Below are 23,388 nucleotides of genomic sequence, written 5' to 3'. Positions count from 1 at the left end.
AATCCTTTAAAAAACATAGGAAAATTATAATAAAGTAAGATAAATAAGTTCAGGCTAGAGAAAAAGCTCATAGCCAAAAAAAAAAAAAACCTGAAACATTTTTCTTCTGTTTGAGGGCAGATATTTATTAAGTATCTATTGCATGCAAAGCACTGTTAGTGATCATATTCAGAAACTGTAGTTTCCATTTGTGTAAACCAAACCTTCAAACTCTATTACAGAGAACTTTACTCCACTGAACTAACCATATCATTCAAATGCCAAAAACAGGCTTGCCCAAAAGTCTATTATATAGAGAACTCACACAGAGCAAATGTTCATGTGGTGAACAGGAAAAAAAAATGATAGAATATTCTTTTTTATTTTATCAAAGTTTTTTTCAAAGCATGCATAGATAATTTTCAACACTCACCTTTGCAAAAACTTGTATTCCAAATTCTTTTCCTTCCTCCCTTCCCCTACTCTCTCCCCTAGACAGCAAGTAATTCAATATGTATTTAACATATACAATTCTTCTATACATATTTCCATAATTATCATACTGCACAAAAAAAATCAGATCAAAAAGGGAAAAATGAGAAATAAAATAAAATGCAAGCAAACAACAACAAAAAGTGAAAATACTATGTTGTGATCAACATTCCATCCCCACAGTCCTCTCTCTGGGCTCTCTCCATCACAAGATCATTGGAACTGGCCTGAATCATCTCATTAGCCTTTTATTAGAACAACTATATTTTCATAGAACTCAAAAGTAGATGCTGAGCAAAAAATTAGATCCAGGAATACTTTGTACACAGTAACAGCAAGATTGTGCAATGATCAATTAAAAAAGACTTGGTTCTCAGCATTTCAATGATCCAAGGCAATCCTAATAAATTTTGAATAGAAAACACCATCTGCATCCAGAAAGAAAACTATGAAGATTGAATGTAAATCACCACATGCTATGTTCACTTTTTTTAAATTTTTCTCTCTCCTGGTTTTTCCCTTTTCATCTGATTTTTCTCTCTCAACATGATTCGTAAATAAATGCATTAAAAAGTTAATATACATGTATAACTAGAAAAAAATAAAACAATTAAAAAAAACTTGAAAGTACAAGGTGATTCTGTGGAAAGCTTCTCTCCTCTTTCTCTCAACTGCTATGATGTCTTCTCTGAGATTACCTTCCATCCCTTTTCTTCCATCCCTTCTCCATATATCTGATATGTAGTTAGTTATTTACAATTTTGCCAATGAAATGTAAGCCTTTACATGGCTGGATTTTACCTTTTTTTTCTTTTCTTTTAACCCATTGAGCAGGGCACTTAATAAATGCTCATTGATAGTCAAAAAAAAAAAAAAAAAAAAAAGGACTGGGTGACTTTAAAACAATACTTAACAACCTTTATATAAAAACATGGCACTCCCAGGAATAGAAATTCCCTCTGCTAGTGCAGATTGGTAACTTCTCTACAGCTTAATCTTTCTTAAAATGTTGGCCAGGGATTAAGCAGCTCAGTGTTTTTCCCAGGATCACACAGCCACTATATGTCAAAGACAGGGCTCAAAGTTGTCTTTCTGGTTTAAAGCCCAATTATCTATCCACTATGTTACATTGCCTCTCATAATAAATGTGTGTGTATAATGTATATATGCATGTGTGATATATAATATATGTATTGCTTACATATGTATATATGAGTGTATTTTATGTGTGTATACATATGTGTATATACATAAGAGTAGATTTTATGGGAATATTTACATATATGTATATACATTATATATATATATACATATATATATATATATGTATATATATATATATATATATATATATATATATATATATATATATATATATATATATATATATATATATATATATATATATATATATACATATATATATATATAAGATAACCTTGTAAATGAGTGAAAAATTTTACCAGCTTGTAATGTTCTCTTGTTTGGTTTTCTTAGGATCTCTGGGAGCAGCCTTCTTTTCAGCTCAGTAATCACAATAAGAGTAGCCAGGGGTTAAAATCCAAATCCTTTATTATCTCTTTCAAAGTCTTGTCTCCTTTCCTGGGGCCCAGTTAGCTTTCTTAGAGGCTATCTCTCTCCTTGGTTCTGAGAGCTTGAGAACCTGCTTGTCTTCTCTGTCCTCTGAATCTCTCCAAGTGAATTCTGGCTGAGACTCCTAGCTTATATGCTCTACACTGAGTATAAACCAATCATTATATTATTAGGAAACCACTATTTGTTGTAAGATTAAATCTATCATACTGAACCTTGCTAAACTACATAACCATTGTCCCTTATCAATTCCACTGACTTAGCACTCTGTAAGAATCCTTTGTTTCAAGTTCGGAGTTCTGGCCCAAAACATCAGCTCATGTAGTGTTTCTAAATATTTCTCTTCAATAGAAGAATTATGTTGGGTTGGGGGAGATACTTCCAGCCTCATTATTCAACCAAAAGCTCTATCTCCAGAGTTATCAACAATCTCTTAATTGCCAAATCTAATGCCTCTTTCTCAATCCTAATTCTTCTTGACCTATTTTCAGTCTTTGATAATACACTATCAACCACTTTCTTACCCTCAACACTTTATTTTCTCTATGTTTGCAAGGCACAATTCTAAACGGTTTCTCTTCCCACCCGTGTCACTTCTGAGTATAATTTGCTGGATCTTCAGCATGTCATGTCTGCATTCCCCAAGGCTCTGTCCTAACCTTTTTATCTTCTCTCTACATGCTATTTTGCTCGGGGCTTTATGAGCTTCCACAAATTCACAATTCTCAAATCTGTTTCTCTAGCCCTATTCTCTCTGCTGTTTTCCATACTTAACTCTTCTATTGGATATCTAGACCTGATCTCATAAATTCAACTTGTCCCAAACCAAACTCATTATCTGTTTCCCTAAAACTTCCCTCTTTTCCAAACTTTCCTATTGCTGTCAAATGGGCCACCATTAACCCTATCATATAATTTTACCACCTAAGTGTAATCCTTGACTTCTCATTCCATTTCCAATCTTTAACCAAGTATTGTCTATTTTACTTGTCACATTCATATATTTCCTTCTCTCCTATGTTACAACTAATATAATCTCATAAGTTCATGTCTACAGTATTGAAATGGCTTTCTGAATTAAAACAACTCTGAAGTACCACCTCATACCTCTCAGATTGGCTAGATGATAGGAAAAGATAATGACAAATGTTAGAGGGGATGTGTGAAAACTGAAACACATTATTGCATTGCTAGTGGAGTTGTGAACTGATGCAACCATTCTGGAAAGCAATTTGGAACAATGCCCAAAGGGCTATAAAACCATCTATACCCTTCGACCCAGTGCTACTACTGGGTCTGTATCTCAAGGAAATCATAAAGGAGGGAAAAGGATCCAAATGTGCAAAAATGTTTGTAGCAGATCTTTTTATGATAACAAAGAATTAGAAAATGAGTAGATGTCCATCAACTGGGGAATGGCTGAATAAGTTGTGATATATGAAGGTAATGAATTGTTATTGTTCTATAAAAATGATGAATAAGTTGAGTTTAGAATGACATAGAAAATTTACATGAATTGATGCTGAGTGACATGAGCAGAACCAGGAATAAATTGTACACAGTAACAGCAAGATTGTGTGGTGATCAACTATGAAAGACTTTGTTCTTAGCAGTTCAGTGATTCAAAGGGATCACAATAAACTTTGGATAGAAAATGACTTCTGCATCCAAAAAGAAAACTATGGAAACTGAATGTAACTCAGCACATGCTATATTCACGTCTCTTTTTTCTGTTTTTTTCTCTCTTGTAGTTTTTCTTTCTTATGATTTTTCTCTCCCAACATGATTCATAAAGAAATGTTTATATTAAAAGTTAATATACATGTATAGCCAGAAAAAAACAATTTTTTTAAAAAAAGAAAGGGCCTACTGTTTAGTCTCTTGGACATAAGCTTCTCCACATCTCAATTTATCCTCCATTTCTCTAACAAATTGATCTTCCTAAAGCAGAGCTTTAAGATGTTAGCCCCCATTCAATAAATTATTTTGTTTGTTTTGTTTTGTGAGGTAATTGGTATTAAATAACTAGAAGTCACTGTGCTAGATTTAAATTCAAGTCCTCCTGACTTCAGGGCCATTACTCTATCCACTGTATCATCTAGCTACCGTCCCTCCATTCAATAAATTCCAGTAGCTCACCATCACCTCCAGAATCAAATAGAAAGCCTTATATTTGACTTTCAAAGACCTTAATAACTTAATACCTTTCCTTTCTTCCTACATCTTACTTGTTTCCATATGCTGAGGTCCTATGACACTGGCCTCCTTGCTGCTCCTCAAACAAAACACTCCTTCTCCAGACTTTGGGCATTTTCTCTAGCTATCCCCCATGCCTAGAAATTTTCCCTCATCTTCATCCTCTTTCAAGGCCCAACTGAAAATCCCACATTCCACAGGAATCCTTTAAACCCTTCTTGATTCCCTTTAATGCTAGTGCCTTCCCTCTGGTGATTTTCTCCAGTTTATCCAATTTATATCCAATTTATTTTGTTAGTACATAGTTGTTTGCCTATTATGTTCCCTTTGGGATCCTTGAGAGCAGAGACTTGTTCTCCCTCTTATTTTAGTATTCCTAGTGCTTAGCACAGTGTCTGGCACATTGCTGTTATTCAGTCATTCAGCTGTTCATGATCCAATGGACAGTAGAACAACAATGTTGTCCATTTGGCTCTTCTTGCCAAAGATACTAGATGGTTTGCAATTTTATTCTCCAGTGAATTAAAGTAAATAGTGGTTAAGTGACTTGCCCAGGATGACACAGATAGTAGATGTCTAAGGTCATATTTGAACTAACATCTTCCATTCTCTAATCCCTGCACTCTAACCCTACCTTTTACCTAGCAAACATTAAACATTTAATGTTTATTGACTGATTTACATTGCAATTATTCAAATAATATTATGTGTCTGACTTATTTAATAAATGATTATAAATCAGTTTCATTATGTATTGCATCTTTTTTCACCTTGCAAAAATTGGTATCTATTTCTAAGGCAGAAATAAAATAATTTTAAATTTTATTATAAAGATATTTTGCTTTTACGACCTTTAAAATTATAACATGCTTTCCTATTCATAAACCATCCTTGTAACTCTGAGGATAGTTCTTTTATCATCCAGGGAATTCTCCCTTTGCCATGTTAATACCTCTATAAACAACCTACTTCAGTGCTTACAAAGCTACAGCCAATAGCAGCATAGAGGGAAACACATCTAAGCTCTAGGAAATTGTTTTTGTGAATTGCTGTTACCAAAATATTAATTTTCTAGGCACCAAATTCTACCCTTGAGTATCTCTGACCATAGATACATTATGTTTTGGTTATTATATAGAATGTCTATATTGGTCCTAGTACAGTTTTCCTATGTAAAGTTACTCACATTTGATAAAGCTTGACATAATTTGCACTAAGCTGACATTATCTTTAGAAAACTAGAGTCACCTGCAGTCCACAATTAGATATTAGCATAGAACTTTAATTGAGGTATGTTTACATTTTGTTATATTATTTTTGCATGTGATATCTCTGATGTATCTGCTAAAGGATGAAACTGTGAGATATATATTTCTTCCAAGCTATGGCACAATGAAGAAGCTAAATAATTTCTTAATAAGAAACATTGTGAAGCATTCTGCAAACTAGATGAAGGTTAACTTTCATTATACTTTAGAGGGAGGATCAATATATTTGTTTCATTTAGAAAGTTGCATTATGTAGCACAGTAGATAGGATGGTAGACTTGGAGACAGGAACAATCAGATTTTAATCTTGCTTCTTCTACTAGTCATGAAACTACAAGTATATCAAACAATTTGTTTAAGCCTCAGTTTCCTCAGCTGAAAAATGGAAATAAAACCTGTAGTAATTATTAACAAAGGGTTGATTGAAAATTAACCTTCAGTATCTATTGGCTTGTTCCCTACTGCCAGACTTTTATTAGATAGATCATAGTCTTCAGAAACCCAGTAATCTCCTAATTGCTAATAATAATAATTTTTCATTAATCCTCATCCTCCTTGACCTCTCTTGTCTTCCAAAACTTCCTTGCACACTTTGACAATCATTTTTAATATCTGCAGACTTTCTCCTTGATTTTCATGATTACTTCTTTCTCTTAGTATTCACTGACTGAAATCAAATATCGTATTTCCCAAAAACCTACTTACTTCTCTCCTTGTCCTCCCTAAAATTGCTGAGAGTAGATAGCCTCCCTCCAGTGATCATCAACTCTTTTCTCTAACTCACTATATATATCCAATCAGTTTTTTTAAGTCTTATGGTTTCTATCTCCACCACATTTTTCATATATTAATAAAGTTACCATTCTAATTCAGGCTTGAGTCACCTACTTCCTATTTGATCTCTCTGCCTCAAACTTCTTCCTCATTCCAATATATCTTCCACACAAGTGCCAGTGATTTTTCTATAGAGCCAATGAGATCATGTCACTCCCTGCCCTTTGCTATTCAATATCCAATATCCAATGACTCTCTGTTACCACTAGAATAAAATATAAACTCCTCTGATATTAAGCTCTAAACCACCTGGCTCCGACCCATTTTCTAGTTTCTTTACACATGACTCCCTTCTGAATATTTTATGGTACAATCAAATGGGCCTGCTGAGGCCAAGAAGCATTTAGTGTTTTACCCCCAAAGTTAAAGAATTAATTAATGGAAGAGCTGATCATAAATGTCAGGTCTTTTGGTTACAAGTCCTTTCTCCTTTATTTTATGCTTCCTCCTAGTATTCCCCTCCCCAAAATAATGCTATTTCTAAACCCCCTAAATAAAATGCATTTAGCTTTTTTCAGATAAATGTCCATATTCAAAAAAGTATTATTCATATGCTGGAAAGATTTCAAAAGGATATACTGGCTCTTCCTGTACTGTACAGGGAAAAAAAAACATATTATATGTCAATTTTTTTCTATTGTAGACACCTATTGCTGATCTTTTAAAATCTAATAATAGCATTGTGGCTTCATTTTTCCTTAACAAGATATGATGGAATCCAGAAGCCAGTAATCTAAAAGTTAATGTCAAATATTTAGACTCTAAAGAATATCAGGATTATTTTAAGTAGCAATGAACAAAGCTCAAATTTCAGCTCAGGGTTCCTGAGACTATAGACTGAGAACCAGATGAGAATATTTTCCTCTAGAAATTCCAGAATATTAAAATTATATCAGAGATAAATTGTGGAATTTAATAATATTTGAAACATGTTCCTGATTATTTTAAAGTTTGTAAGCATGTTTAAAGCACTAGAGGGATTACTAGAAGCCATTCAAGTCTTTTTCTGATGCCTCATAATGGTATGGAGTTGACTTAAAAGTGATTCTCAAAGATTATTCCCATTCAATGTAAAACCTGCCAGGTCCTACTGAGTTGACAAAGCTTCAGATATAGGTCTGACAAGTATACTGTATATCTGCCATCCAGGAACCAATCTAATTGGCCAATGGAGAGTAAATTTGTTGAGCTATCACAATTCATGAAGTCCATCAACCACAGCAGAGAGCATTATAAAACTACGCTCACCAATGATTCCACAGAGCTTTGAATTATTGAAGTCCTTTAATCAATAGGTGTTTATGTAAAGCCATGGTCAAAGTATAGTTAATTTTCTGTTGAATTTGATTAGATCATTGACTAAGTCTAAATAATTTAGAGAAGAGCAACTTTTTGTAAAATTTTAGAACAGGTAGGGACTTTAAAATTCAAAAGGAATCATTTTAAAGATAAGAAAAGAGGTCCAGAATGTTTAGATGATATAGTCATGGTCATAGGACCTTTGAGTTTCAAATTATGTCAAAATCCTGACATGATCTCATCAAGGATCTTATCCTAAGTAATCCAAAAAAAGAACTAAGAGAAATGGTCAACCAACCTTTGCTTGAATATCCCTGAGGGGAAGCCACAACCTTCAGTGGTAGTCCTTTTGGAAAGTTCTAATTATTTCTATGGAGGGCAATTAGGTAACACAGTATTTAGAGTAAAGGACCTAGAGTGAGAAAAAATAAATATTCCTGAATTCAAATCTGAGCTCAGACATGTACTAGCTGTGTAAGTGACATGACTTCAGCATTTAACCATGTTTGCCTCAGTTCCCTCATCAGTAAAATGAGCTGGAAAAGGAAATTGCGATTGTACGATTGCCAAGAAAATCCCAAATGGGGTTACAAAGAATTAGGCACAGTTGAAGCAAATAAATAACACCACCACCATAACAAATTGTTTACATATGCATAGAAATGTTGGAATTCCTTATCAGACTATACACCAAGAAAAAGGTCTATACCCACAATTCCTGATTTAAGATTCTAAATAATGATAAAGAGAAAAAAAGACTTTAGAAGGTCAGAAATACTAACCAATGTTGACATTTTATTTGATGCTATATTCCCAGCATGTCTAATAGTTTTTACAATGTAGTATCACATGACATAATATAAGGCAATACAATATAACAAAATATAATTAATATGATACAGTATATCAGGTAAGTAGCACAGTGGATAGAGTGCAGAATATGGATTCAAGGAGATTCATCTTCCTGAATTCAAATCTGGTCTCAGAAACAGATTAGCTATGTGATTTTAGGCAAGTCACTTAATACTGTTTGCCTCAGTTTCTCTATCTATATACTGAGCTGGAATAGGAAATGGCAAACCATTTCAGTATCTTGATCCCCAAAGAGATCAAAGAGTCAGATATAACTGAGAGCATTTTAACAATATAATCTCCTAAATGGGATGGACTATATCTTTTTTTATCCTTCCATTCCTAGTACACAGCACACCATCTAGCACACAGTACTTAGTATATGCTTTTTTAAATTAATTAATTAATGTGATTATAGTAAAGAATTGAAACACAAAGAGATCATACCCTAGAATATATCTTTCTATACAATTTGGGTTAGTCGCTCTAGCCTACATGAAAGCAAAGTTGTGAACCACAGAGCTTTGTAAAAACCAGCAGAAGCAAAGGCAGGTGGAAATTAAAATGTGAAATTTAAACCAGCTTTTTGGATTTAGCTCAAATTATGCACAAAAACTTGACACAGTTTTGTTTAATTTAAAATGAATTATTTTCTTCTCTTTGGAAACTAAGCAATATAATAAGATGGCTTTGTAATCTTTGGGAAAAAAACTTCCTTCTGTTCTCCTTCAAAATTCTATAGGTTTGAGGGCTTTTAGCTACAGACTGATGAAGAAAAAAAAAAGCATTTTCAATATCCTTTTTTTTCAATCTATGCAAATTGGAAGTTCTGAGACATTCTAGGGAAATTTGGGAGGGAAGGGGACATTTCCTGAATCAGTAAGGCTTTAAACTCACTAGTTCTGTTCATATTTATAAGTATATACTCTCAGACTAAATTTGAAAGTCCTAGGCTTTCATAATAAGAGTTATTTTGCCACACATTCACACAAGAAAAAAGACATTCTCCTTTAGCCATAAAGAAATCCAGGAGGTAATATTAATTTAATCTACCTAATCAGGTTAGCTAAGAGCAAAAAGACTATGTGGCACCCAAGCACTTAGGAGTCCTGCCATGGAGAGTAATGCTGTGTAAAGCAATTCTACACAATAGAGAAGGACTCCAAATTAATTCACAATAAGGTACAATGTAGACAATCTATATGGTTTTATAAAAGTTTAAAAAAAATAGAAGGATGGTGCATACACATTAAAAAAAGAAATGGGGGATCATTGGGAGTAAATATGGGTTCACCGGGAACCAACCCAGATAAACTGAACTTCATTTTTGAGTTACTAGACTGGCCCCATATTGTAGTAAATAAAGGGCCAAACTTGTCACAAAAACATAAACATAAGTTCTCTTCTAATGCATACTAGACAAATGATTATAGGCAAATTACTTAATCTCTCAGTGTTACACAGTGACTCTCTAAGACTAGGAATTAAAGCAGAATTGCTAATGTGCATGAGTAAAAAAACCATAGGAAGTTTCCCATACCAACAAAATCACTGAATTTCATCCTGCTGTGGGAAAAAAAAAAGAATTATATTGATTTAGATATTATATATCCATTTCCACAAGACATTTAATAACAATATAAGAACAACATAAGGAACAACCAATGTTTACATATCACTTCATGGCTTGTAAAATACTTTGCAAATATTAAGTCATTTTAATCAAATATTGTTGGGATTACTAGGTGAGAACTCGGGTTGTCTGGATAGTGACAAGGTGAGAATTCAGGTTGGACAATTACAAGGTGAGAACTCAGGTTGACTTGATGGAAGGAGCAGGCTCATTGGCTGAGGTGGTTCTTCCCAGAAGCCCTTGCATTATCCCACGCCCATTCTCTGGGAGAATAAAAGAGAGGACTCCCAGAGATAGAAGAAGACTCTGCATTGCATCAGGCTTGACGGGGCTCCCTGCAGGAAGGGAAGTCACTTCTCTGGACAAGAGTTAACAGCAACTGCCTGGAGACAACGGTTCGTTACAGGAAGAAGAATCTGTTGGAGAGATTTGAGTAGAAGACACAGCAGATCTCTTCCCAGAGAGTGATCCGGCAGCTTCTAGAGACGACAGCTCGTTACAATTGGCGCCCAACGTGGGGCAAGGACTTTTGCTTATCCTGACAAGAGGAGCTAGACCAGACCTTTGCAATTTGGCGCCCGAACAGGGACGCCTGTTCCTGTTGAGCCTATGGATCCTTTGCCTCCAGGCACAGTAGGCTTGACCATTTCACCTTCTGAGAGTGCCTACAAAACAGTGTCCATCCATATACTGATGTGGGAGACTGGAGAACATGTATCTAATATCCCAGTCACTAACACAGGCAGACAACGTGTGATTTATCAACCAGGAGAAGTAGTAGCATCAGGCTTATTGTTACGGACCCCTAATAAGCAACCTAGTGATAGTCGCCTAGATTTTGACTCCAATGAACAAAATCCAGGAATATATTGGACAGCAGCTGTGACAGCTGACCGACCTATGCTTACTATTTATATAAACGGAATACCATTTGAAGGATTGGTAGACACGGGTGCAGATCGTACAGTTATTAAAGGTGCCAATTGGCCCGGTCACTGGCCAAAGATTAAAGCAGACACCTATATGTCTGGGGTGGGAGGATCAATAGCAGCAGAAGTTAGTGCTAGGCCTTTGAGATGGGTATTTGAAGGAGAAACAGGAGCTTTTACTCCTTTTGTGGTTGAAAAAATCCCCATCAATCTGTGGGGAAGAGACATTTTACAGCAGATAGGATTACAAATAAGCACTTCGGCTTTTTAGGCAGGGCTGCTGTTGAAGGCCTACCTGCACTTTCACCAGTTCCTATTCAATGGAAGACTGATTCACCAGTGTGGGTAGAACAGTGGCCCTTAAGAAGTGATAAAATTCAGGCCTTATTAGACATAGTGCAAGAACAACTTGACCAAGGACACTTGCGGCCTTCTCTAAGTCCTTGGAATTCCCCAGTATTTGTGGTGAAAAAGAAATCTGGAAAATGGAGGATGTTAACTGATCTAAGAAGAGTAAATGAACAGATGGAAACTATGGGAACTCTTCAGCCTGGACTTCCATCTCCTACTCAGTTGCCAAGAGAATGGCCTCTATGGGTTATAGACATTAAGGATTGTTTCTATTCTATTCCTCTAGATAAGGAGGATATGAAAAGATTTGCTTTTTCAGTGCCTAGTGTTAATTTGGCCGAGCCTTATAAAAGATATGAATGGACAGTTTTGCCACAGGGAATGAAAAACAGCCCTACTATGTGCCAAATGTATGTTGCAGCTGCTCTTGCTCCAGCCTTTCCAAAAGTAATATTGTTACATTATATGGATGATATTTTGGGATGTGCACCTGAGGAACAAATGTTAGAGGCATGTCTACAAAGGACCATGGAAACATTAAAGTACTACAAACTACATATAGCTACAGAAAAAATTCAAAGACATGCTCCTTTTCAATATTTAGGATATGAAGTATATCCTAAGACACTCACAGTACAAAAGCTTTCTTTAAGAACAGAGAAGTTGAACACCTTAAATGACTTTCAAAAATTAATAGGAGATATCCAATGGATGCGTCCAGTGTTAGGCTTAACTACCAATCAACTACAACCTCTATATGACATTTTAAGGGGAGACAGTGCTTTAAATTCACCACGCCTGCTTACAAAAGAAGCACAAAAGGCTTTTGAGAGAAGTTGAACTGGCTTTATCCAATGTGGTTGAAAGAGTCACTCAAAAACCCTTGGAAATATCAGTTTTTGCTACAAAAGAGGCACCCACAGCAGTCCTTCATAAAGGAGACAGAGTGATTGAGTGGGTGAACCTCCCAGCACAACCAGAACAAAGCCTTACACCTTACCCAGTGCTTGTGGCTAGGATTTTATTAAAGGCTATTAAGAGAGTAACACAATTATCTGGAATAAGTCCTGAAAAAATATACACATTCTATACTAACGCACAAATTAATGTATGCTGTGAGACCATCCCAGAATGGCAAATTTTATTGGCCACCGCTCCAAATTTTGCACATGGATCTCCATTAAAGATTACCTGGCTACTACATAATTGGCGATGGATTTTTGAAGAAAAGGTTTCTAAGGTTCCTCTTAAAGGACCAACAATCTTTACAGATGCCTCCAAAGAAAATATTTGTGCCATATACTCTCATGATTTAACCATAAAGAGAGTAATCAGGACTCCTTTTCAATCCACTCAACAGAATGAATTATTTGCTATCATGCTAGCTCTTACTTATTACCCAGGAGACGTAAATATAATTACTGATTCAGCCTATTCAGTAGGTGTAGTACAAAGAATTGCCACAGCCCAAATAAAATTTGCAGCCTCCAATATTTATCAGCTCTTTAAGGAACTTCAAGAGCAAGTGAGAAAACATCCAGGCAAGATTTATATCTTGCATGTCCACTCACATAGTGGACTTCCAGGTCCCATTTTTGATGGAAATTCAAAGGCAGATAGCCTTCTAACCATGTTAGCCAGTAGTCCTTTATTTCAGGAAGCACAAGAATCTCATTCTAAATATCATCAGGCTGCTCGAGCTTTACGTTTACAATTTGGAATCACAAGAGAGGAAGCTAGGAGCATAGTAAAAAGCTGTACAGCTTGTCTTCCTTTCCACGCTCCTACACTCCCTCCAGGGAAGAATCCTCATGGTTTGAGACCCAATGAAATCTGGCAAATGGATGTGACCCATTATAAATCTTTTGGTCGTCTATCTTTTATTCATGTCGTGGTAGACACCTTTTCAGGATTCACATTTGCAATGCCAGCAGCAAAAGAGACAGCCCGAGTGGTCACTGAATTCCTTATACAAGCTTTTGCAATTATGGGTGTGCCACAAGCAATAAAAACAGACAATGGACCTGCATATACGTCCAAACATTTTACACACTTTTGTGCACAGTATAAGATTTTACATACCACGGGCATACCCTTTAATCCTCAAGGGCAGGCAATAGTAGAGAGAAGAAACAGAGATATTAAGACACTCCTCCAAAAACAAAAGAAAGGGGGAGCCACAGGTAGCCCTAGGGAACTTCTAAATTTAGTTCTCTATACCATTAATTTTCTAATTTTTGACAAAGATGCACTGGCTCCGGCAGACAGGTTTTATAACCCACCAGAAGGGCAGTGTCCAGTGCGAGCATCTCCACTGTCCTAAGATAATCGCCAGGTGATGTGGAGAGATCCAGAAAGTGGTGAATGGAAGGGACCAGATAGGTTAACTGCCTGGGGGAGAGGGTTTGCTTGTATTTCTTCAGCAGGAAAAGGAATCAGATGGGTGCCAACGAGTCATATTAGCCTTGTCCATCAGAGAGAGACAGAAAAAGAGAAAGACCTCAAAATAAAGGAGAAGATCTAAGAAACATCTGACACTGAAAGAGCATGGATAATAAGAAGACTGTTAAAGAACTTTAAAAACCAGCAGGAATCATTGGACTTCCTCACACAAGATGAGACTAATGGACAATGGACTTATGGACATTTATAAATTTTCAATTTATGATTATTTGATTATGTTATTTGTCATATACTTCTAGCATGTATTATGTTACTATGTTACTATGTGCTTATGTAATTTATGTAATTATGTGTAATACTTCCCATATTGATGGATTTATGTTTCAAGATCATGACTGTCCTATGTTCTAAATCAAAAGAAAGGGGGAGATGTTGGGATTACTAGGTGAGAACTCGGGTTGTCTGGATAGTGACAAGGTGAGAATTCAGGTTGGACAATTACAAGGTGAGAACTCAGGTTGACTTGATGGAAGGAGCAGGCTCATTGGCTGAGGTGGTTCTTCCCAGAAGCCCTTGCATTATCCCACGCCCATTCTCTGGGAGAATAAAAGAGAGGACTCCCAGAGATAGAAGAAGACTCTGCATTGCATCAGGCTTGACGGGGCTCCCTGCAGGAAGGGAAGTCACTTCTCTGGACAAGAGTTAACAGCAACTGCCTGGAGACAACGGTTCGTTACAGGAAGAAGAATCTGTTGGAGAGATTTGAGTAGAAGACACAGCAGATCTCTTCCCAGAGAGTAATCCGGCAGCTTCTAGAGACGACAGCTCGTTACAAAATATTATTATTACCCATTTTACAGAAGAGGAAACTGAGATAAACAAATTAAATAATTTGCCTAAAATCACAAAGTTAATCAGTGTTTGAGGCTGGATTTGAACTCATGTTTTCCTGACTCCATGTTCAGTACTCTTAATAGTGTGCCTCCTAGCTGTGAATTGAAAATTTAAATATGCACAACTAAATCCTACTAAATTAAGAGTATAATGGGGGCACCTAGAGAGTACTCATCCAGTCAGGAGGATCTGAGTTCAAATCCAGCCTCAGATACTTAATATTTCCTAGCTATATAACACTGGGAAGTCACTTAAACCCAATTTCCTCACCAAAGGAAAAAAAAAATGAAAAAAATAGTATGCTGACAATGCAATGGAATTTTTTAAACCCACTATAGTAGAAATTAGGAAACGATATTCTAATCCTAGATCTAGAACTAGAAGTCAAATTTTTTCATTTGAAGGTGAAAAAGAGAAGTTTACCAAAATTTCTACAATTTAAAGACAATTTCTACAATTTCCAACATGGAAAATTAGGAGTAGACTATAATTAAAAGACCATTTGAACAGATGTTTGTATTATTATTTTTGGTTGTAACTCCTCAAAGGAAGGGATTGTATGTAATTTAACATATTTAGCATGTATTGGTCAACCTGCCATGGGGGGAGGAGAGGAAAAATTAGAACAAAAGGTTTGGAAATTGTCAATGTTGTAAAATTATCCATGCATATATCTGGTAAATAAAAACTATTAAATAAAAAAGGAAGGGATTGTATCATTTATGCTCACTCTCACTGAGTAGCACCAGTCGCAATGAGATGGATATTTAATACATGATTGTGATGACTTATACAATATTTTATTTTAGGAGGTATGATTCCTTTGATATGATTTCTAAGTCTTTGCCGAGCAGAGACATAAAGAAAGTAATTAAAGGAAATACCTTAGGAGTCAATTGCAGTTTTGTCAATGGGGATGATTAAGTATTTCCAATTTAATTTTTTGTTATTTATGTCTGAATCTGTTATCCTATTTGGGGTTTCCTTGGCAAAGATATTGAAAGGACTTATCATTTCCTTTTCCAACTCATTTTATAATTGAAGAATTTGAGAAAAACAGGGTTAAGTGACTTATCTAGGATCATACAGTTAGTAATCATCTCAGGTCAGATTTGAACTTCACAAGATGAATCTTCATGACTCTACCGGGCACTCTATCTACAATGCCACCTAGCTGCTCCATCTTTTCTGAGATATGAAAGCTACCTTATTACCAAAATTTTAAAACAATTTCACAGAAAAAGGAACTATTATAAATCTCCTGTTTTCTGAAGCATGTACACAATATTATGAGAGATACCATGCAATGCTCTATATAATGCCCAACCTAGCAAGTGGAAAATTCAGGATGTTATGCCAACTCTTACTTTATTTTTACTTGAGCTATAGTCAGTCTTACTTCTCTATCCTTCAGTTTGTAAAACTTGTAAAATGAAAATGTGAATATTTAATCCCTCATTAATCAGAAAATGTTCAAACTAGAAAAGATCTTTGAGGTTATTTATAGTAGGAAAATTATAACAAATATTAATAACTGACATTTATTTACCAGTTTAAAGTTTGAGAGCTTCAGGATTGTTGGTGCCTGGCACACCAAAATTCAAGTATGAACTGGACCTTAGTCTCCACAGAACATGAGCAATATTTTAGTGGATTCCAGATCAGCCATCCCTCATTCTCCAGACTATGTCACTGTGTCTTAGCTGAATCTACTCCTCCAGGCCTCTTCTCCCATCGGTGAATTCTCCCCAGAACTGGCATTTTGGGGGAGGACTCCAGGCCAGCCATCCCCCCTCCTTCTCTAGACTATACTAATATTCTCCTCTGGTCATCTTCATCTCCCTACTATATACAAATGTTTGGCTTCATTATTATGTTGTTTTCCTGTATTAGAACATTAGAACATTGAAGACAGGACTGCCTTTCTTTTTGCTTATACTTATATTCCAGTGCATAGCACAAAGCTTTGATATTGTAGTTATTACTGTCTTATTGCTGAGTAATAATTTACTCCTTTATTTCTTTGGCTTTTCACAACAACCCTAGGAGGTTAAGAATTGCAGGTTTAATTGTCTCTCTTTTATAGATGAAGAAGCTGAAGTTCAGAGGTATACAGTGATTTGCCCAGGGTCAGACAAGTAATATCAGAGGGATTATCTATTTTATCTCCTCCATTCTGTAGATTCAATTCAATAAATATATTGAGCACTTTCTATGATCATATTGCTGGGAATATAGAGACAAAAACAAATAAGTACATGTCCTAACAATGCTTACCTTCTCCTAGAATATACATTAACCAGTAAATAAACATATAATCAGGCACTATGCTAAACACTGAGGATACCAAAAAAAAGCAAATAAATATATATAAAGCAAGCTATCTACAGGATAAATAGGAAATAATTAACAGAGGGAAGGCACTAAAATTAAGGAGATCGAAAAAGGCTTCTCACAAAACGTGGTATTTTAGTTGAGAAGTGGATTTGAGAATGTAGAGCACCACAGACATTGAAAGACAGCCAGAGAAAATGGTCCAAACAAGAGATTGAGTAAGTTGTGGAACACCCAGAAGGCCAATGTCACTGAATTGAAGAATATAGTCAGGGAGTAAGGTAAAAAGACAAGAAAAATAGAGAAAGGACTAGGATATTAAGAGTTTTGAATGCCAAACAGAGGATTTGTATTTGATCCTAGAAGCAATAAAAAGTCACAAGATTTTATTGAGTAGGGAGTTAGGGAGCAAGGGGTCATAAAATGGTCAGGCCTATGCTTTAGGAAAATCACTTTGTTAGCTGAATTGAGAATGAATTGTATTTGGGAGAGACTATATCTATCTACCTATTTGCATTTGTATATACATAGGTATATAATGTAAATGTGTATATGTGTGTGTTTGTACATATATATATATATATATATATATATATATATATATATATAATAGATGTATATGTTGGTATATATTTTATGTGTTACAACAATTAATTAACTTTTAAAATTATATTGGCTCTCAGTTTTACTTGATCCTCTTATCTATTTTACATTTTGACATAGTTGATATTTATCAATCAATCAGCCGTCAAGTATTTATTAAATTGCCTTCTATGTATCTTAAAAGATTCAGATAATAATGAGCTGACATCTTTAATTCAAGAGAAAAATATGAATAAAAAGCAAAAAGTATAAATATGAATTTAATAAAACAAGTATATGCAAAGTTATTAAATACAAACTAGTTTGAGAGGTTTGGGTTAGAAACAAAAAGTTTTTCTGCACAAGATGGCTTCTGAGCTTTATCTTAAATGAAGAAAAGGCTTTTAAAAGACTGAGATGATGTTGAAGTGCCTTCCAAGTCTGAGTGTTAGCCACTAAAAATGGATAAAGTTGGAGATTGAGTGCTGTTTGTGAGGGAAAAGGAGAAAACCAATTTGATTGAATCTCAGAGCATAGGAGGAAGAGTAGTATCCAAGGAAGCCAGCTTCAATGAGGAATTGGGAAAGCTATATAGGACTTCAAAAATTAAAGAAAGAAATTTATATCCCATCTCAAAATTAATAAGAAACCATCATAATTGACTGAATAAGGAAGTTATATGAAAATAACTGTGCTTAAAGAAAATTACTTTGTCAACAATGTATTAGAGTGGTGTAGAGACTTGAGGAAGGAAGACAAATTAGGATGCTGTGGAAATAATATGAAGCTGATAATCTGGGTATATGGAGAGGACTCAGATGAGAGCAATATTGTGAAGGTAATAAAACAGCAAATTTAGCAACTTATAGGATATGTGGAGTGAAGGAGAATATAGAGTCCAGAGCAATGCCAAATATACAATTATGGTAGTGCCTTCAGTATAAAGAACTACATTTGGAAGAAGGGAAAGGGTGTTATGAGGGAAGATCATGAGTTCAGTCTTAAATATGTCACTTTTAAGATAACTCTGGCATAACTAGTTTGAAATTGGCTATATCTGACTAAAGCTCATGACAGAGACTGGGGCTATATACGTAGATCTGGGAGTCATTTACATAGAGATGATAATTAAATCCATGATAGTTCATGAAATTATTAAGAGAGAGCATATAAATGGAGAAAGAGTACCAAAAATAGAATACTAGGGAAGACAGAGAACTAGAGGGCATAATGTTTTTGATAAGACTCAGAAGGAGTCTTAGCTAAATAAAGGAAAACAAGGAGAAAGTAGTAGCATGAAAACCTTAAGAGAAGAGACTGTGCAATAGGAGAAGATTAACAATAGTGTCAAATGAAGAAAAAGGGACTGAAACAAGACAATCAGACTTGTCAGATAAAAAATGATTGGTAATTTTGAAGAAAGCAGTTTCAATTGAGTGCTGCTAGAATCCAGATTGCAAAGGAATGAGGAGTGAATGAAAAGAGATCCAGTTAAAACAATGAGTTCAGACAACTTCTTCAAAGAGTTTGGCTGTCTTGAAAACACTTACATGAACTGATACAAAGTGAAATAAGCAGAACCAAGAGAACATTGTATGCGGTCCCAGAAATATTGTATGATGATCTATTGTAAATAATTTAGCTATTCTCAGAAATACAGAGTATTATAAAAGATTTATGATGCTGTCTGAATGCAGATTGAAGCATGCTTTTAAAATTTTTCTTGAGGTTTTTTTTATCTGCATTTTCTTTCACAACAAAACTAACATGGAAATATGTATTACCATATTAAATTTCTTATCTTCTCAATGGAGGGATTGAGGGACAGAATTTGCAACTCAAAAAAATTTAAAAACTAATATTAACATTATTTTTACACATAATTATGAGGAGTAAAATATTAAAATTTTTAAAATACAAAGAATGTGACTGAGAAAGAGAAGAGAATATGAGAGAGAGATTAAAGATTTAAGAGAATAATTGAAAAATCAAATTGCCAGAAAAAATGGGACAGAAAGGATCAAATATACTTATAAAGGGGCTGACTTTCATAAGATGAAGAGCCATTTCTTTGTCAGAAATTAAAGAAAATTGTAGAGCGTTAGGCAAGAAAAATGTTTGGAATAGCTTCTGTGAAGACAAAGATAGGATGAATTAGGGGAAAAGAAAAGGATTGCCTGGCATTAGTGAAAGCCCAGTTAAAGTTGGAGAAGATGCATTTATTGTGTATCCAATTAGAAAGTTTGTGAAGCTTCCTCAAGCATTTTTTCAGCAGTTTATCAGTAGGGGTTGAAGAGGAGAATGGTAGGAGTAATCCAGGACTAAGATTTGGTTTAAAAAAAAGAAGAAGAAAAAGGGGAAAAGTGAAAGAAGAAGGGAATAGGGATTCACGAGCAGAGGAGAGTATGAAGGCCCCTTTTTTACTTTGTTCCCTAAAAATTATTTTTATATTTAATTTTATTAGTTCAATGAACAAAAATCTACTTTCTCTCCTCTTTATACCACGCCCCTCATTGAAAAGAAAAAAAAAAAAAAAAAGCTTGTGACAAATTTAAAATAAATCCTCACGTTGGTCACAGTAAAGCATAGAACCAAAATGGCTCATTATTGAGTTGAGTTTGAAAGGATTCAAAAGACATGGCTATGGCCTGAGAAGATACTGGAGGATAGGACAATTAAAGGATTTGTTAAGGGAGAAGAATAGATGTAGAGAGGATGTAGGAGAGGTAAAAAGATAAAAAGTAATGGTCTAATAGTTTCTAATTAGGAAACTTGAACACTTTGAGATGTGATGAGACTTAGTGTGTGATGAAGCAATCCTATGTAATGGATCAGGTAGAGCGAAGTAGTAGGTTATAGGACTGAAAAATGTTGAGGAAATAGAAAGTTAAGGTTTTGGGGGAATATCTACATTGATATTTAAGTCCCCTCATAAGTAAGAAGGAATTGAGGAGAAGAGGAAGATGATGAGTCAGACCCTCAATTCTCCTTAAGAAAGGAAAAGGATTCATGAGTGGAAATTTTTTAATTTAGTAGATTTCAAAACATGAAAGTCACTGAATGAAGAGGTAAATTGAAAGACCGGAAGTAACAATGAGGAAAAGGAATATTCTAATTGCCTCTCTAGGACTAGTTTGATGGGGAAAGGGGAAGTGAGAGAAAGTACAAACAATGCTAGAAAGGATATTTAGGGATATAATGTTGTCAGAAAGGAAACATGTCTCAGTGAAGGGTAATAAATGAGTATGACAGGAAGAAATTCTGTATAAAGGAGAATCTGTTCACTATGGTCAACTCATTACCAATACAATTACAATGAATGTCTCAAAGCCACCAATTAGGAAAAGTCCTACTATTTAGACAGGTTTGGTTTCCTGCCTTAATTTAAATTTTTACAGATCTCTAACTTTTTATCTTGTTATGCGTGAAGCAAAAATAGGATACAGAAAATATTTTAGTAAAAGAAGCAAGTAGAATATATAACAATGCGAAAGAGGGGAAGTTGAGGAAAGAACTAATCTTTTTATTTTTCCTGGAACTTCCATTAGTTCTTGACGAGGTGAGTACAACCAAAACTGCCCCTCCCCAAGTCCTTTCCTCTAATTTGCCAGTAGGGAACTGATCCCTTTTCTGCTGAATTTAGCCAACTATTCATTAATTTTTCAGTCTCATGATGCAGTAGCTAGAGGACTGGGTCTGCAGTTAAGAAGACCCTTACTGGCTATTTGACTACGAGAAAGTAATTTACCCTCTATTTGCCTCAGTTTCCTTAACTGTAAAATAATAGCACCTACCTCCAGGGTTGTTGTGAAGATCATATGAGGTAATTAAAAAAAATAGCTCAGTGTCTGGAACATAATAGCTATTTAATAAATGCTTACTTCTTTCATTACTTCCTTTCTTCCATTCTTCCTTTCTTCCCTTCTTACTTCTTTTCTTCCTTTGTCTTTCTTCTTTTGCTTTTTGCCATTGTGCCTTCCATTCTTTTGGGCTCAGCTTGTTAAGTCCCAAGCAGAGCTAGGAAAACTGTCTCTTCACTGCAGCTGCAGCTGTTCCTCAGTTTTTACAGTCCTGACTCCTTCCTCTCAGTTCATTCCTACAGATTCTTTTTTAACAACTCCTGGGTGTGTCTCCAGTTCAATAATTTCAATAGTCTCAAAGAGCTGTCAGGGGTAGAAGGAAATATATGTGTGCGATTCTTTTAATTACACAATCTACATATCTCAGCAATATCAATCAATTCTCAAATCTTTATTATATTCATGTACAGTATTCATATGATTCAGAGATTGATACTTAAAGGTACTCACATGTGGATTCATGAAGGGAATAAAGATATGCCAAAGCCAGGAAGAGCCCTATCTCCTCAGGGACTATGTATTGAGGGAAGGTGTGTGTGTGCAAGGGAGAGTGTTCTACCAAGTAGGCAAGAAAGTTTTCAAACTGCAGTTCTTTCTATGCTTCCTTAGTAACTACCCAGGAAGTATCCAACCACAGTGAAACCATCTTCAGCCCATTTAAGCCCTGGGAAACTCTGAACATACCAGGGCATTTGCTTTTTGGGAGCAAGATAGGATTAGAGAAGCCAAGGTACCAGAGTGGGGACCTGTCCACAAGTCACTAGGTTACCTCTTTCTAAGATTATATCATCTTTCATTTATTTATTCACAGATCATGTATACTTGCTGAGAATTTTTTTTTTAATTAGAGGAAAATTTGATTCCGGAGACTGCTTCCTCCAATGTTAACCTTCCTCTTACTGAACTTCTCATAAATAAAGATCCACAAGTAAATAAATGTTAGAACCATATTAGAAGATGGCAGAGAAGGCTTCAAAAAAACTGAAGTGGTATTCCTGGTTTTTCCATTACACATGCTATCTTCAATTACACATATCTATGTGACTATAGGCAAATCACTTGATATTTTCTAACTCTAACATTAAATTTCATTCTTTTCTCTCTATGTAAACTAGGAGTGAAAATCCCTGCCTAACTCATAAAGTTGCAGTGAGAAATCAAAATATTTTATAGGCTGCTACACAAATGTAAAGAGAATTGTCAAATGAATCTAAGATACCATTATTGTTCAAGGAATTGTTGATCAAAGAATTAGAGCTAAAAGGGACTTCAGAGTCCATCCTTTTATTCTACAAGGCTGGAAACTTTCCTTTTTTATAGTTAATCTCCTATTCAGTTGGTGTAGGATGATAGGATTTAGGATCACTGACTTCAAATTAGATTTCTGATTTCAATCAGAACTCATCTGGTTCAATTCCCCTATTTTAAAGAGAAGATTGACCCCCAGAGAAGTATACAAACTTGATGAAGGTCACACAGCAAGTAAGAGGCAGAGTCAGAACCCATATCCTGACTTTATATCCAGTACTTTCCATGACACTCTCATTGTCTCCTTATTTAAATTCAATTTCCCATACTAAAAACCTTTAGAAACTTAGAAGATAATTAATCAAAAAAAAAAAAATTACAAGACATAAAGCACCACAACCTCCTTACAACCTCATGCTTTTCTCTCTTAATGCTTAGCACAGTTATGGATAACAAACATCAGGTGAATGAATCATGTAGTACAAACCGCTAGCATACCCAGAGGTTATGAAGCTTTGCAAAAAGGAAAAAAAATAAACCTATTAGATGAAAATTCTAGTTTCCTAAATGCAAACTGGAATGAAAAAACTGGAAAGAAAATTTCAGAGCTGGTATTTTCCTTAGAAATTGGTGAAGAAAAA

General features: G+C 35.1%; 1 long non-coding RNA gene across 1 annotated transcript in view; it reads right to left on the bottom strand.

Moving 5' to 3' along the window:
- The window catches only part of LOC141553795 (uncharacterized), a 68,210-nt gene extending 46,456 nt beyond the window's left edge, over positions 1 to 21,754 (bottom strand). The window contains exon 1 of the long non-coding RNA XR_012485645.1: positions 21,521 to 21,754. This is a non-coding gene — a long non-coding RNA (uncharacterized LOC141553795). The remainder of the gene's footprint in view (positions 1 to 21,520) is intronic.
- Positions 21,755 to 23,388: the final 1,634 nt, after the last annotated feature.

The sequence above is a fragment of the Sminthopsis crassicaudata genome, chromosome 1, assembly GCF_048593235.1.
Source record: "Sminthopsis crassicaudata isolate SCR6 chromosome 1, ASM4859323v1, whole genome shotgun sequence".
In the NCBI taxonomy this organism is placed as follows: domain Eukaryota; kingdom Metazoa; phylum Chordata; class Mammalia; order Dasyuromorphia; family Dasyuridae; genus Sminthopsis; species Sminthopsis crassicaudata.
This window is presented reverse-complemented; position numbering and strand designations above follow the sequence as displayed.